Below are 15705 nucleotides of genomic sequence, written 5' to 3'. Positions count from 1 at the left end.
AAATTCCCCAAACATCTTTTCTGCATTTAAAAAGTTTTCATTGAGTCTCCAGGATTAAAAATAACCCTGGTACAAACATCTCCAGTAATGCTTCCTCAGCTTTTACTAACCAACAAAAGCTTAAGTAATCTACTCATGAGGAAGAATCAATACAGAACCTTTTAAAGAGACACAGCATATATAAAAATAACAGTTCAACAATACCTAAGAATTAAGTTCAGGCACTAAAGCCTGAAAGAGAGGTTTAGGCACAAAAAGGGTTGGAAATGAAGGACTGCAACCAGTAACAGCATTGCCAGTAGCAAAAGGATGCTCAGTATTTCTTAGCATCTCCCAGAATAACACAGCAGCACGTAAACTGCAGTCCTGCTGAAATTAGTGCGTATTTTGAAACATAAATTATGTCTACACTTTACTGCATTAGGACAGCAGCTAGGAAATAAGCATGCGATCCCTCCAGCAGAATTTACTTCAAAGCCTCCCCCCTCCTCTGCCTACAGAGCTTAGCAATAGATAAAATTGAGAATGCGGTTTTCATTCATTTCTTCCAGGCACTCTAAAATTCACACACGCACCTCAGAGTGGCTTGAAATCTGGTGTGCCATATGGCAGTGCATTTGTCATTTCCAGAAATATGTTGAATATGGGTTCCAGAGATATAAAGCCCAAATGAAAAAGAAAAAAAAAATTAAAAACAAAACTCCTGAAGCCAACAGATTCTGTTCAAACGCCACCAACGTTATACTACGCACAACTGGAGAGCCTGGGCTTTGATCAGGCTTCAAAGAACCTCTTCATTTGCCCCAGAAAATAAATCTGATGCCTTAGCTTGTGGAGACTTATTTCCCTACTGTTTTTCAACTCTGTAAAGTTATTTACACTTGCCTTAAGTGAGCCTGAAGTAGAAATAATACATCAACATCAGTACTAGAATTACAGAAACATATTGCACTTGGAGCGCAAAGTAAATGATTTACAAGCTACAAAACAGTGGAGAATCAGGATAAAGAGTTTTATGGCTATTTCAGTGTGAACCAACTGAAGAAGAAATAAGTTCTTCCCATTCCTGCATACAAAGTTTAATGGTGCATATTATGAAGCAACATTAAAAAAAACAACAGAACAATTATCAAAGGGGGGGGGGGGGGGGTGTGTGTTAAACATGAAAATAAGAAAGGCTCTCCGGCAGGCTGAAATAATCACAGTCTCCAAACTCAGAAATCCAAGTAAGATTTAAAAAAACAAAACCTAACTAAATTGGCAGAGCTGAGCAAAACATCTTGCTGTTTCTAAAATGAGCAAGTCCCATGCTGTAGGTAGCAAACACTACAATTGCTACATTCCAGGGATGTGTACTCTCCACTATTTGCAATCTGTGATGAAATGATCCTTTCTTTAAGAAAGAAAACACGGATTAGCACGCAGCAATCAAATGGCATTACATGACCAGAACGACTTTCCTTCTTGCTTTTCTTTCAAGGCTGGAATCACAGATCATGGTATTTTCCAACACAAATACATAGAAATAGAATCATTCACCTTTTTGCTGGCGTGCTCAGCTTTACCTACCTCTCTTTTCTCCTTATGTTGCCTCTTGAAACTAAGTTATCTTAGGCACACATCTTTTTACCCCAAGGATAAAAATTAAAAGCAAGTAGGAACTGTTAACAAGAACTGGTTTGTTTTTGTTGGTTTTTTTTTTTTTTTTGGGGGGGGGGGGTACTTTGTTTTGAAACAGAACTCAAATCAAAAAAAATCTTACTCCAAATGGGGTGGATCCTGGAGTGAAAAACTTCTTGTGTGCATATTCCAAGTAGAATTTGTTTTGGACACAGTGTATATATACTATGTATCCAACATGGGGAGGTGACTGGAAAGACAGCAAGGAGGTGCAGGTGATTCTATCATCAGAGTCTGATCCAGCCCTACTGCAAGGTTTCTAAGCATGAGGAAGAAAATCAAGAGCATTTCCACCCTAACTAGGAAAGGATATTTGCAAGCACCTAAACGACTTAAGGCAGCATCATCTGGGATATTTAACATAGCACGCTGTTCCACTATACTAATCACACATGTTCATCCAAGACCAGAATCCATCCAGCTACCCCGGCTGATGAGTGTTTCAGCAATGAAGAGAAAGACTACCACAAGATCTGCCACTCAAATCTAATGATGAGAGTGTATCTGCTCAAGGCAGTGGGCTTTCAGAAAGCCAGGTTTTTTTTCTCCAGGCATAACAAGCATAGAGCTGCCAGCCGCCGGTGTTGCCATCTAGAGAAGCTATTCCTAGAAAAGCAAGAAAAATGTGTGGGCTGAGTTGGAAAGAAAACGTGGAAACTAAAGCAAGCTGGAGAGTCCCCTGTAATAAAAGAGGTGAAGAAAATCCCTGTGTCTGCTAAGATATAAGTTGATGAGCAGAACTCTCCCACCCACCCAATAACTGGGCTTTTTAGGTATACTGAGCTCGTGGGTGGGATGAAAAGCTGCTTTTACATGCTCCTGCAAAATTTTACTGTGCCCAGCAGACAAATAAAGTATACTAAATTTCCTGAACATTTTAATATTCATTGCAAGGCAAAATAAACCCAAACAAAAACCTTAGAAAAGCTGCACTTTACAGAATTTTCTATACGTTTTGCAGGTTACACAGAAACCACCTGATGATACTGCCAGAACAATTCAAGAACCCTAGTCCATGTTTGACAGGTCCAGCCCTACTGCAAAAAAAGGAATATCCCACACGGGAAGCCTAAATGAGACAATGATGTCAGCATGATACATGCAAGTGATCCTGGATAATTAAAGAAGAACTTTCTTTAATTATTCTTACAATAAAACCAGTTTGAAATTCAATTTTTACCATATTCTTAATTGTAGGTCTAGAAAAAAGAAAACTCGTCAGCTACTGAAATTGCACACACTCTGCCGTTCTCCCATGGCTATAACTACACTGGCAGCAAACTGTCCTAAACAGACAGGAGTAGCAGTTCTCACACTGTGACAACTAAAATGCTAAAGAGACAGAACTGATTCTCAATTGTGAACACACTTTTAATCACAATTTTCTTCCTCACATATGTGCTTTTCTTGCCAAAGTTGCAAATCCAAGCCTTGGAAAAGTTAACTAAACATGTTCGTAAGTGCCTTGAGTATCATAACTCAGCTGATTAAACACTTGGAAGGGTTCACCTGGTGGCTTTGAAGTGGAGCAGAGGACCAAACCAAAGCTCTGCAGGTGGTAACGTAATCCTTGGGGATCTATCAATAAAATTGTAACAATTCTTTAGTTGAAGCAAAGCCAAAAGATTCACGATGGGAAATGAAGCTACACACAGTAAGAACGTAAAACTTTACTCCCTGTACCCAAGGTTAGCAAACTATTACAACATCAAGGTACGTGCCAGTAAAGCTATTTTCCTGTCTTACAGATTTAGCCTTTAAGGTGTTTTATGCACTTTTTCAAACCTTGCTGCATATTTTAAGTTTATACTTAAAGATCTTCCTGCATTCCGAGACAATTCTTATTATTGTCCTTTGATGCTGGCTTTTTCTTGGATATTTTCCAGATGAAGCTCTAAATTGAAGTTCAGCAGAAAAACGATCAGAGCACTACATTTCAATAACAGAAGCACTGAAAATGTGTCCTTCAGTGTATTAAACTCATTGCTGGAAGCTACATATGAAAATATATTACCCACCTTGGAAAACTCTCCATTGTTATAATTTGGTCATTTCACACACCAGTGATCAATCTCAACTGAGCACATTCTGTAAGTCCACACATAATGATAAAAAATTAGACATACCAGAGAAAAATTAAAGCCATTCCTTTGTGAACGAGTTTATTCACCTAGTGATTTTACATAAAAATCACTTTTCTACTGCTTCTTGGTATGAAGCTAAACAAGCTGAAGATATATGAATTGCTGACTACAAGGGTCAAGGACTCAGCAACCTGCACTGTGTCCACTTTGCAACAAAAGCTGGTAGGCACACAAGAAAATAAATAAATCGACTTTAAAAAATAATCTTAGAAGTATAGCCAAATGAAACTGCTTTTTTAAAAAGAGAAAGGAAAAGAGGAAAACTTAAGTAATACTGCTGCACCATTCCCCCAGTGCCCTACCACTCGGAGATCCAGCACTAGACCTCATCATACAATTCTCACTACAGCAGCTCCCCCTCACCCATGACAAAGAGTGGACAAGCAACAGAATGATGCTGCATAGCAAAGGAGAGCATAGTGTTATTTTTATACAACTCGCTTTAGTCCAAAGCAAGCTCACACTGGTGAATCCTACCCCAATTTGGACCACAGCAACAGTCATAAATTCAGTTCAAATTTAACAAACCATTCCCAAATACCAGGTTGGAGGCATATATATATATGTAGTGCAAGACCAAAAATACAATATTCAACAGAACAACCTGTAATGCACTCAGTACTTGCTCCCAGCCTGAGCAGATAAAGGAAGCAGGCACCCTCATTTCTGTGACTGGTATGCGACTACATGCTTAACCAACAAAACAATAACAAAATATCTTCATCAAAATCCCATTCATAGCTGTTAATTTAATGGAAAGCCTCTTTCTGCATGAAGAATACATGAGTAATAGCCTCCACAGCAACTTTAACAGCAGACTGTTAGATAAGGGGCTACATAACCCAGCAGCTGGATGCTATTCAGCTACCTGACAACCTCTAAGTAGCTTGGAAAAAGTAAATTAATCAGAAAAAGTATGCCCCTAAGGCAATGACCAGTGTTCCCCTGGCAATGCAAAGGGAGCAGAAGGGAGATGAGGGGGGAAGGAGGTGGATTCAGATGCTTTGAAAGAGGGATTAGAACAAGCGGTTGTGTGATTCAAGACAACATATGATGATCCCTCTGACACAGCAGCTGCAGGAACATACAGACTTCTCCACAGGATGGTTACACACATTTATTTTAGCCTTCCATAAATTTACAGTATTTTAAGACAACTGCACTGAAAGCAATAAAAAAAAGCACACAAAAAAAAACACCAAAAACAACAATAAAGAAAAACCCACAAACCATAAAACATTCACTCGTGACTTTTCTCCATGTGAAAATACTTTTTCTCATCTAGTGAAAGACACTTATTGTCAGAAATATGTGGAAGTAACCCCAATACCCTAATTCAATGCTAGAAAATATTCACAGAAGAAAAAAGTTTAAAACAATTATATAGAAATGTGTGCAGGGGTTCAAAAGCGTGGATAATCTCAGAAACCTCAAGTGTATTTTTGATCACTTTTAAATGCAATGTTTCAGTCAAATCTTGTTCATTTTATTCCCAAATGAGTATAACCATGCTAGACAGAATACAGGTTTTTCAGTTTTATCTTGTGAGTTTTTTATTTGCTGAAATATTTCTGCCATATGGATGGATTACAGGCAACTCCAAAACATACTCACTCACAGTCAAGGCCATTCCCAATCTTAACTATGCACAAAACACTGCAAAATGGAAAAGGAAGAGGGAAAAGACTAACACAGCCCCAAAGCAGACGTTATCACCTTCTGTTTAGGTAGCAGCAACTAAAGTATGCACTGAATAAAGTTTTTTTTCCTAAAATAAAGATCAAATATTTATAAACTCTGAAAAATTAAATGGTATTTCCCTAAGAAAATCTGAAGAGGCATCTACACAACCACAAAAACTATGAGTTATATTGATGCCAGGTGCAAGTATTCTTCAAGTATTCTTCTTGGGGTTTGGAATTTTGATTGTTGTTGGGGTTTTGGGGGGTTGGCTTTGTTGGAGTTTTTCTTACATCTAATAGGCACCACAATTTTAGAAAGATAGTACCAGCAAGATAAACAACTCATTGAAATCTGGCTGCTTAACACCACGCATGGCATCTTGCATGCTGGGCTTATCCTTTACATTCAAAAAGCTTGTCCCAGAAAGACGGGGTAGAAACAAGAGCCAAGGGCTGCTGCCAGTCAGGCGGGCAGCAAGCAGGCAGAGAGAGGTCAAAGCTTTCAGCTGCCAGCACTACTCAAGCAGACACAGCACAGGTTCACCTGCAGGCAGAATGGCTCTGCCTGAGATTTGAGGCTGGAAAGGCAACACCCCATTTCCACACACACCTACACCTTGGTAGGATGAGAGCTGACCAGTAGACAAGACTGAAGCTGTTTGATACTAAATTTTGTTTCCAAGTTCTGAGCAGCTCGCAGTTTGTAAGCCCTGCCATTTCACCAACACCTCCCCTTGCGACTGCAGAGCACAGGAGACCTGCAAGACATGCAGCCCTTCCCTCATTGCTCTTCCTTACCAGCTGCTTTGCCAAACACTTTCAGTTCATGCACTGAAAAACAATTTCTAAACTGCCAAATGCACCTGAAATTAGCAATACCAAGCTGTTATCTACACAAACAAGAAGAAAAAGGGTTTACAATCACAAGTTTGTTGATGATTATCTTGCTGATCTATGGTCTATACACATAGAGACAACTCCTAGGTTTTTCTGCAAACAAAGTGATTTGCTAATACAGCAACAGGTGCTCTGCCTGAACTATCAGCAAAATTATCTTCTCTTTAGTAACTCTACCTCGATTCACTTGCACTCATTCACTGACATCAGACTCAGGACTGCTACCTCTGAAGAGCAAAACACTTAAAATTTCACTACCTGCTTCGCAAGCATAGTATAATCTACTGAATACCAAACTGCTTCTAATGCTATGTACACTTAGTAACAGTATGTATGCCGTCGCTGCAGAAGAGCAAGGCAATGTCCATTAATTCAGATCACAGTTATGTGTGGTATCTTTTAACCACAAGTATATTACTTATATTATCTCAAAGGAATCTGAACAACCAACTACTTAACTGCTAAAATTATCTATCTGGAAAGAATAAAAGAAAATAAATATCAAAGAACAGATAAATCACAAGGACAATCTAAAAAGACTTTTACGATAGAAGACTGAAACTAAGTCTAGTTGCACCATTAAACAATGTCTTATAGCTAAAACATGGGGGAAGGGGAGAAGGAGGAAGTGTTATGTTAAAAATTGTTTATTTAAGTGATCTGCATTAATATGTTTATCTTCAAACCCTGATTCCTCCAAAAGAGATATTATCACCCTCTATGCATTTAAGGGCTTTTCTTGCATCCCATTTTAATTTTTCCTTTGTTTGCTTTCATACAGTCTGGTTTTTGGTTTTAAATTCTAGGTTTTCATATTTTTAAATTAAAAATCAAACTAAATCATTCCTTGTTTTTCCCTTGAGGAACTAACTTCCTCTTTCCACCAACTTCAGCAGGCATTACATCAAGCACTGCCTGATCCACTCCTGGTCTATAACATCTCAGTACTATCATTCATTAAACAAAGCTAAATTACTAGCAGTCCCACTGACTTCATGGGACTGATGACAGAGTGATGTAATACACAATGTATAGGTGTAAAGTCTGCCTGTAAAAATAAGCTGGCTGTGTGACACTGCAGGCAGAAGTTCAACATGTAATTTAACATGCATGTCATGACAAGTTAAAGAATGTATAACTAAAGAGGAGTTGACCTGCAATGTAATTGTGGTTCTTGTCTTGAAAAAGACGTACTTACGGCTCTGCTTTGTGTTTTGTAAGTAAGAGGCATTCATTCCCATAGGACTACTAGCAGTACACAGAGCCACAGCAACAGTAGGAAAAGTTAGGATACAAAACAAAGAATAAACATTTTGACAAAGCCAAAACATTGCATCTTCCTTATGTTCCAGAGAGGCAAAAGGAATATCTGAACTAAATAAACATCCAGGATCTCTGGTCAGCAAAACCAGAAAAGATCCTAAAGGAATACAACCACCACTATTACAAGATAGGACTAATGTCAGAAGACACACGTTGCTGCACTAAAGATATTACACAGGCTTGAATAGTTTTCTATCATTAGAGGTCTATAACATTTCAGTTTGTTACCGTTCCCCACGCATTCCTTAAGAGCCTCAAAGCTCATAAAAATGATGTGTCATATTTTGATACTTGTGCTAAACACAAGTTTTATTATTACCAGTGTTTAAACCCAACACAATCCACTCAGTCCTTACTGAGCTAGCTGATTAAATATCTAATATTCATGAACCAGAATTTTAATATTGAATGCTCAAAATGATTCAAGGTTTTTGATGTAACGGAACATAAGTCATTCAGTGTCAAGTGGAAGGCAGGGCCTGTATTATAGCATTAATTATTTGGGATACTAGCATTAATTTCTTTCTCTATTTGAATTAAATGGATTTCAAAACAGTGTGGATTTATGAATAGCCCACAATATAATTATTTCTATATTATCCCTGCAGCATTAGCAGAAAGACTGCCTACATACCTGAAAATGTAAAGGAAGGAGACTGATCATCAGTTTTCCTTTTAACCTTTTTCTGACAGACAGGAAAGGTGAAGCTCAATATGTTTATACTCTAACTGGCTTACACTCTTTTTTGATTAAAAAATATATGTCTATACTTATAAACACCATCTACATATTTTTCGTATTCAACATGCAATGATTAAAAGAAAACACATTAAGAATACACTGTAGCCAATTTCTTTTATAACTAAAACAAAAAGAATTCTTAATTAAAAACACAAAGCTGCAAAAATAGCAGGGACTTTTACAAAATTTCAACACTCACTGGAAAAAAAAACCACTAAATCTTAACTTTGATTTCCAAAGTTGCTACATCCCCAGGAGTTCAAGGAGTTCTGGTAGGAAAGACTAATGAAAGATACAGACATGGTGCCTTTTTTCCATCGCCTAAATGGTACCAATTTTCAATTCACTTATGTTACAGATACAGCCAGACAGTACTTGCTAACAAAAACAATACACAATGCAAAACAAATGAAGAAATACACCACCACTCATAAAACTGCTGTCTGCAGATCATCTGAGTCAACGAGTTACCAGAGCTTCAGATCCTGAAGGAGCCAGCATAACATTCCCATACAAAACATGCAAAAATCAGTATTCACAGGTTTTCATCCAACTTTACAAGACTTGTGCAGTCTGGTTAAACCAGAAACAGCTGTCCAGTCGAAACTGCAACTTTACAAATAAACATCAGCCAAGGCTAAAAATAAGCCAAACAAACCAGCTGTGCCACTGACTGCCGCTGCCCACAGCCCATCTACACAGGTGCCAGGTCCTGTCCCTGCACTCCACAGCATGGTGTTTGCACCATCACTGACAGTACTGACATAAAACCAAAGATCAGTGCATAAAGCGCCCACTTCCGACCTAAAAAATACTCAATACTTGTCCTTCTGGTTTTGATGAAGTTCTTGCTAAAAAAACTGAAAGCATACATATCTTTAGAGTGACTGGATGAAGTCCAACTACCTATTTTTTTTTTCTTCTACTCATCCAAAAAAAAGCTTTCAATCTGAAGCTACCAACTGCATTTTCAACAAACACTAAATTATTTAAAACAAAACAAACAAAACCCTAAATTGCAGTCGTAAAAACAAGAAAAAAAAAAAAAACAAACAACTCTACACCAAGAAAAAGCTTACAGTAGTAAGTTTTGCTAAGCCAGGCGGCAGCATGCATTTGCAGCAGCCCGAGTCTCCTGTGGTGGAATCCAGAATCCCTGACATGTCATCTTTCAAGATCTGTCAAATTTGATAACACTATATGTGTGTCTGGAGGGACGCCATCCATTCAGGGAAATGAACACACGATTTGTTGTCATGACAGCTATCAAAATTCAGCCCAAGAACATATCATACAGCCACGTATCTTTCCTTCTGCATTAAGAGGCTGAAAAATACTTTCCTTGTTGTCATCTGAAGTATCATTAGGACATCAACTAAGAAGATGACTTCCTTGGAATAACAGTAGCCCAGGATGGCTCTGGGAGCTAAGTCCGACACACAACAGATGTGGGAGAAAACAAGTGTGATGAATACAGTGCTATTCTAAGAACAGGAAAGGAAACCTTCCAGCCATGCTATGCTGAGGGTGTTCCTAATGCATTGAAACCAAGAGATCAGTCCGATGTTTGGGACTGGACTCCTCTCCTCTGGTATCAGTGCCAGCAGAAGGATTAATTTATTGCTGTTCCTTGAAACAGTTTTAACTAGTCCAGAATGCCCTAAAATTCAGAGTAATGCACCAATTTAACTCTCCATGTGTGGCAGAAGTTTTAACAAGATTTTGTGTTTCTCTTCTCTCTTAAACATGTGAAAGGACTACCCATGAGCTGCTTTATTTTACTATATAGTTAACCAAAACCTTAATCAGTATACAAAAATTATTATGTCAGCCAACTTAAATTTCACAAGGACAAGTTAGAAAGTCCTGATCTACTTCAATTTACAGTTTGTATGCTTAATGAACACCACCATTCCTTTCTAAACCTTCCCGCCCTGCAAGGATCTATCCTCATTTTGAAGGAAAGGTTCTGAAATAGTGCTTAATGACTGTTTTCAAATAATATAAAAAGGAGCAATATAGTTAAATCAAAAGATAAACTGACTATTTTAACAGCTTACTTTTATTCTTAATAAAAAGCTTTTTCTTCTTTTTTTTTTTTTTTAAATGCTGCTCTGCTAGCAGAACTCAGAACCTCACCCCAGCATGACCAGTAAGCACCTGCTTTGCTAACCCTCCTCCTGTTCTCCTGTTGGGTCTGACAGCTTTTCCATATTTGCATGGAGCTGATCCAGTGTAACCTATAGGGAAAGACAGCTGAGAGACAGCATTCAGCTAGAAGTGGCTCCTCACACTACAAGAGGACGTGACCCAGCATCAGGAAAAGCGTCTGCAGTCTCTAGCCTCTCTCTTAACTTTGTGTATCTGCTTTCACACTCCTGCCCCTTTTCCTCATAAAGGCCTTCACATACACTCTGATCATTTCTAGAACTCAGAAACTTTAAATGGCTCCAAAGGCTAAAAATCATTTTTTCTAGTAAAGTATTAATACTCTAAAGGCCTGGTCACTTAATTTTGGTTACTGATCCATTTTGACTAAACAGTCCCACCCTGGCACAGCAAACACTACTCACATCACTTCCAAGGACCACACGTTACGATACTTGCTGAAGTGACAGAGGAAGAAAGTGCCCTACCTATCAAAATAACACAACCCGCTGAAATACAATTGTAATGGGTTATCATCTAACTATTTTTATTTTTAATTAAAAATCTTCTTGAAAACAAAGTTTATATTTCATTTAGAAAAGAAGGTTACTCCCAAATTTTGTAAACATACTAAATATATCGATTTTGTCTAATAAAGTTTCAGCTAATATCTGCAGTATATCTCGCTACCTGTTTTCAGATCTATTTCTACAGTTGTATGTACTCTGCAGACAGTAGATGAGTTGAGGAAAACCGGATTGAGTTTCTTCAGCCCAGATTAAAAACACACCTGTACTGCATTTTATTTTGCATCTTTATTCTGCCACAACTGTTAAGAGAAAAGCAACATTTTTGAGAATTCAGGTTATCTACCAGGAGTCCCAACAGGCAGACCCCACTGTCTGCTTCACAGAATAATCAATATTAGTTACACATCACCATATTAATACCTTGCTAACGAGACCAGGACCAAAACCAGCACAGCAAACCTACAGAGGGAAAAAAACTCTAAGCCACAAAGTTTGTTTCTACGAGTTTGAACAAACAGTGGCTACACAAGCATGCCTGAGCTTCCACTGTAACAGATGTTTTTCTTAGCACGAGTATTTCTAAAACTTCACTGACATCAGGTTATTGTGCATAGCTGCAGAAATATAAAATGCAATGGGTTGCTCTTCTCAAATCAAGATTTATTTCTCTACACCTGAATTCCTGAAATTTACAATATTCTATTAAAGTTTAAAAACATACACTACCAAACCACCCTCACTGCACACAGTTATATATGCTGGGTTTAAAATATGAACTCACTTCATTAACAGCAAGGAACAAATTCATTTGTTGTGCCACATATATTTAATGGAATACAAAAATATATATTTCATATTTCGAGGCACTTCCAATTTACTCATTTCATTAGCATTTATGAAACAATTAAGAATCCTTATGATGGAGAAAAAAAGATTACTCCATGAAATAAAAAAAGCAACACTTGAAAGAATTACTTTACCCACTACTGAACAGAGCAATGGTTTAATTGGGCAGAGCACTGACAACTACGTTATTATGAGGAAACTAATGGGCCTAATTGAATCTGCAAGAAAAATTTAAACAGAACTTAAAACAGAAATGAGCTTAGGATTCCAGGGCTGAGACTCATAAATTTGCAAATCAAAACAAACAGAAAAGTCATTTTTCGGAAGGTGTAAGTCATCAGGATCTCCTATGGTACCTTCTTCAGAAGACTGAACAACCATGCATGGGTTAAACTAATAGTACAGGTCACACTTCCACGTTTTACAAGGAAGAAACAACACTATTTCCCACATTACAAATACTATCCAGTTCTCTCGAAGATCTTCCACTCCAGGAACTAATAAGGGTTCTTGACTTTCACTCTGTGGAAACTATTGTTCTGCAATGCCCCTGTAAACCTAGTACACACAATGATAAAGTGTATTGCCTTTAAGTTTATTATTTCAGAGAGAGAGGAAAGCAGCTTTCCTGCAGAGCGCCTCAACTCTCCGCCTCTTCAGCACACCAGATGACCTACTTCAGGGGAGCAGGGTGCCCAGGGACAAGCATCCAGCACCTTACCCCAGGTCTGACTAAACTAACCAAAACACGGTAGCATCTAATCTCACAGGCAGTTTTCAGCTACCTGAAACCTCCTCCAAATACCTCTAATAAATCCCCACCAGCAATCCTGCTTCCTCAAAATGCCGAGCAGGGGGTGGGGGGGAATACCCATGGCTTGGAAACCATCAGTGCCTTGATGCAAACATGAAATATTTTCTAGAACACACACTTCGGATTCACAGATGCCTTAGTTTTGATTTCAAACCTGCAGCAAGTAAATTGATACAGCACCTGTCTCCATGAGTCTGGAAGCAGCTTTTATGCTCAAGAAGCATGAAAAACACAGATACTCCAGGTAGTTTTGCTGCTGCTCAAGACCATGACCAGCAAGCAAAGCTATCTGGGCATCACTTTTGGAGTCACTAGCTTACATTTTCCACCAAGGAAAGACATGAGCACCACAAAGGACTAACGTACCAATAGCAACACGAGCTATGAAAAAAAAACAAATGCTGGAAAAGAAGCAGATGCCACTGACCTTGTCCCTCTTCTTTAGCTGACTGTAGATGCGAGGTAGCACATAAGAGAGCAAATACCTCTCCTTACACTCTCACACAACTAGCCAGGAGAGATTCTGTGTATCACTATATCACAATCAGAAACGTCATCTGACAGAAGTCCAATACAACAGCTAATGTTGCAATGACAGAACAATGGCAATGAGAGCTAACATCATAAGGAGTCTGTGTCTGTTTCATGGCTTATATGTATTTGCTAATTACAGTCTTGATCTTCATGGTGCCTTCCATCTCTACACTTATTCGCTGTTCCCAAAAGCGACATCTTCTGTCAATGTCTCAAGAAGCAAGTCCGTCACAAAGTTATTTGCTAACTGCTTAAACTGACTTGGGCTAGACAGAGGATTTCAGTTTCCAGAGTTGTGAAATCAGTATTTCTAAGAAGCGACAACATTATTTTACTTCAGAACTTAATAACCCTAAAAACGAAAACACAGTACCATTAACATCACCTGCATGGTACTAACTGCTTCAGATTACTAAAAAGCAGTGGCAAAACAAGTACTTTCAAACACAAATTCTTCATGAGCTCCTACCCAGTAAGCCCTTTCGAATTCATCCATATTAAGTTACTAGTCCAAACTCCCCATGCTACAAACTACGCGTGGTTAGGCCATGAAAATTTGTTTTTACAAAGGCCACTATCAAGTTTGGCGACAGAGCAGTCGAATTCTCCCAGGTTGAGCTGCTGCAACAGTAGCAATATGTTCCTCAGCAACAAATACTGCTTCACAAGCAGGGGAAGAAATGCGGCTCAGCAAACGAGAGCTCTGAATTCTCCCGGAGGTTCAGTCAGCATTCAAGTTTTAAAGTAACAAAGTGACAAGAGAGCTCCGAGTTAAATACTACATTGAATTCATGGAATAACCCCAATACATGCAAAGGACCACATTAAGCGCAAAAAAAAAAAACCCAACCGTGGGAGATGCTAACATACGAACCAGAGTCGAAAGGCACTCACGATTATCCAGTCGCAGGTCAGACCTGAATTACAAACCTGAATCCAGACCTGACAACTTTATCTAAGGTGGGCCACAGTGCCCTGCCTGCCTGCAAGGGGTATCTCTTAGTTTGGGCACATTTTTAATTAAAAACACAATGAAAAGACTTATAAATTATTTCCTTTCCCAGACAACCCGGGATGCATTTTACCGAACAGGTATTACATGAGATATAATTTTACCTTATTTTCTCTCCTTTCTTTTTACCTTTACATCTTTTACCTAAGCTAGCATCAACCGGGGGCATATTGCAACGCGCTCCTCAAGAAAGCCCCCGGTTCTAGCTCTAATCAAGCCGAAAGTAAGGAACGGAAAGAGAGAAGAAAAGGGGGACGAGAAGGCCGGATCCTCGGAGCAGCCCGGTGCGGCCGCCCGTCCGTCCGGGAAACTTTCCTGTGGCGCCGCACTCCTCCGGCCGGGAGGCGCTGCCCGCCTTCGTCCGCCGCCGGGACCGACGGATACACAGCCTCCATTCGCCCACCGGGCCGGGAGCTGAGCCCCGCGGGGGGGGGGGGGGGGGGGGGGTGTCCCAGCCCGCCGCTGCCCCGCGGCAGAACGGCGGGTGGCACAAAGCAGCGGCTGTCACACACACACAACTCAGGAAGATGAGGAGACGACCCCGGCCCCCCCGCAGCTGGACGTGGCACACAAACACCTCCCTCTCCCAGCCCCCTCGGGCTGCCCCCGGCAGGTACCGGCTCCTCCACACCCCCCTCCCCAGGGCGGCGACGGGGCCTCCACCGCCCAGGTGACACCCGCCCCTCCCCCGCTCCCGGCGGCCCTTTACCCCCGCCGTCCCCCGCGACCGCCACAAGTTTACGGCGGGCCTGCACCCCGGTCCCCGCCCTGGCCCCATCCCCGTCCCGCCTGCGGCCGCGCTTACCTCCGGCCGGCCGGCCGACGGGGAGCGGGGCGGGCGGCGGTGGGGAGGCTCCCAGCCCAGGCGGGCTCCGCTTCTTTGTCTCCTCGGCGGCGGCGGCGGCGTCCGCTCGCTCCCCCCCTCCGCTTCCCTCTGCCCTTCCCCAGGCGGATGCGGGCCGCGTCCTCCAAGAGGGACCGGCTGGCTCCCCCCCTTCCTCTTCCTCCTCTGCTCCGCGCCGGACGCGTCCAAGGCCCCAGCCCGTGGCGGCGGCGGCAGCGGCTCCGCTCCCTGCCTCCCCCTCAGCCTGCTGCGCCCGGCGGCGGAGCCCCTCCCCCGCCAAACGCCCGCCCCCCTCGGCACAGGCACAGCCCCCGCCCTGCCCTTCCTGCCGCTGCCGCTGCCGGGATCGCGCGGGAGGAGCCCTCCGGACTCCCCCTCAGCCGCCGGGAGGTCAGCCGGTACCCCCTCCCCAGCGCGGCCGGGCTAGGCCGGGCCGGGGCTGCCACCTTCTGCTCTGCTCCGCCGGGACAGGGGGAGACGGAGCAAGAGGGGTTCCTGCCCGGCAGGAA

General features: G+C 41.3%; 1 protein-coding gene across 3 annotated transcripts in view; it reads right to left on the bottom strand.

The window, feature by feature from the left end:
• NCK2 (NCK adaptor protein 2) overlaps positions 1-15446 on the bottom strand; it is an 86339-nt gene extending 70893 nt beyond the window's left edge. For 2 of the 3 annotated variants that reach the window (XM_061472632.1, XM_061472631.1), the window contains exon 1: positions 15158-15446. The gene's annotated coding sequence lies outside the window, so the exon portion shown is untranslated. Of the gene's footprint in view, positions 1-8360; positions 8418-15157 lie in introns of those variants that run through there. The other variant, XM_061472633.1, reaches the window with a different exon arrangement.
• Between the last annotated feature and the right edge of the window lie 259 nt (positions 15447-15705).

The sequence above is a fragment of the Pezoporus flaviventris genome, unplaced genomic scaffold, assembly GCF_033815535.1.
Source record: "Pezoporus flaviventris isolate CSIRO_AGI_PZ_B2104156 unplaced genomic scaffold, CSIRO_AGI_Pfla_v1 ptg000072l, whole genome shotgun sequence".
NCBI lineage: Eukaryota > Metazoa > Chordata > Aves > Psittaciformes > Psittacidae > Pezoporus > Pezoporus flaviventris.
The sequence above is the reverse complement of the archived record's forward strand: the minus strand, read 5'-3'. Positions and strand labels throughout refer to the sequence as shown.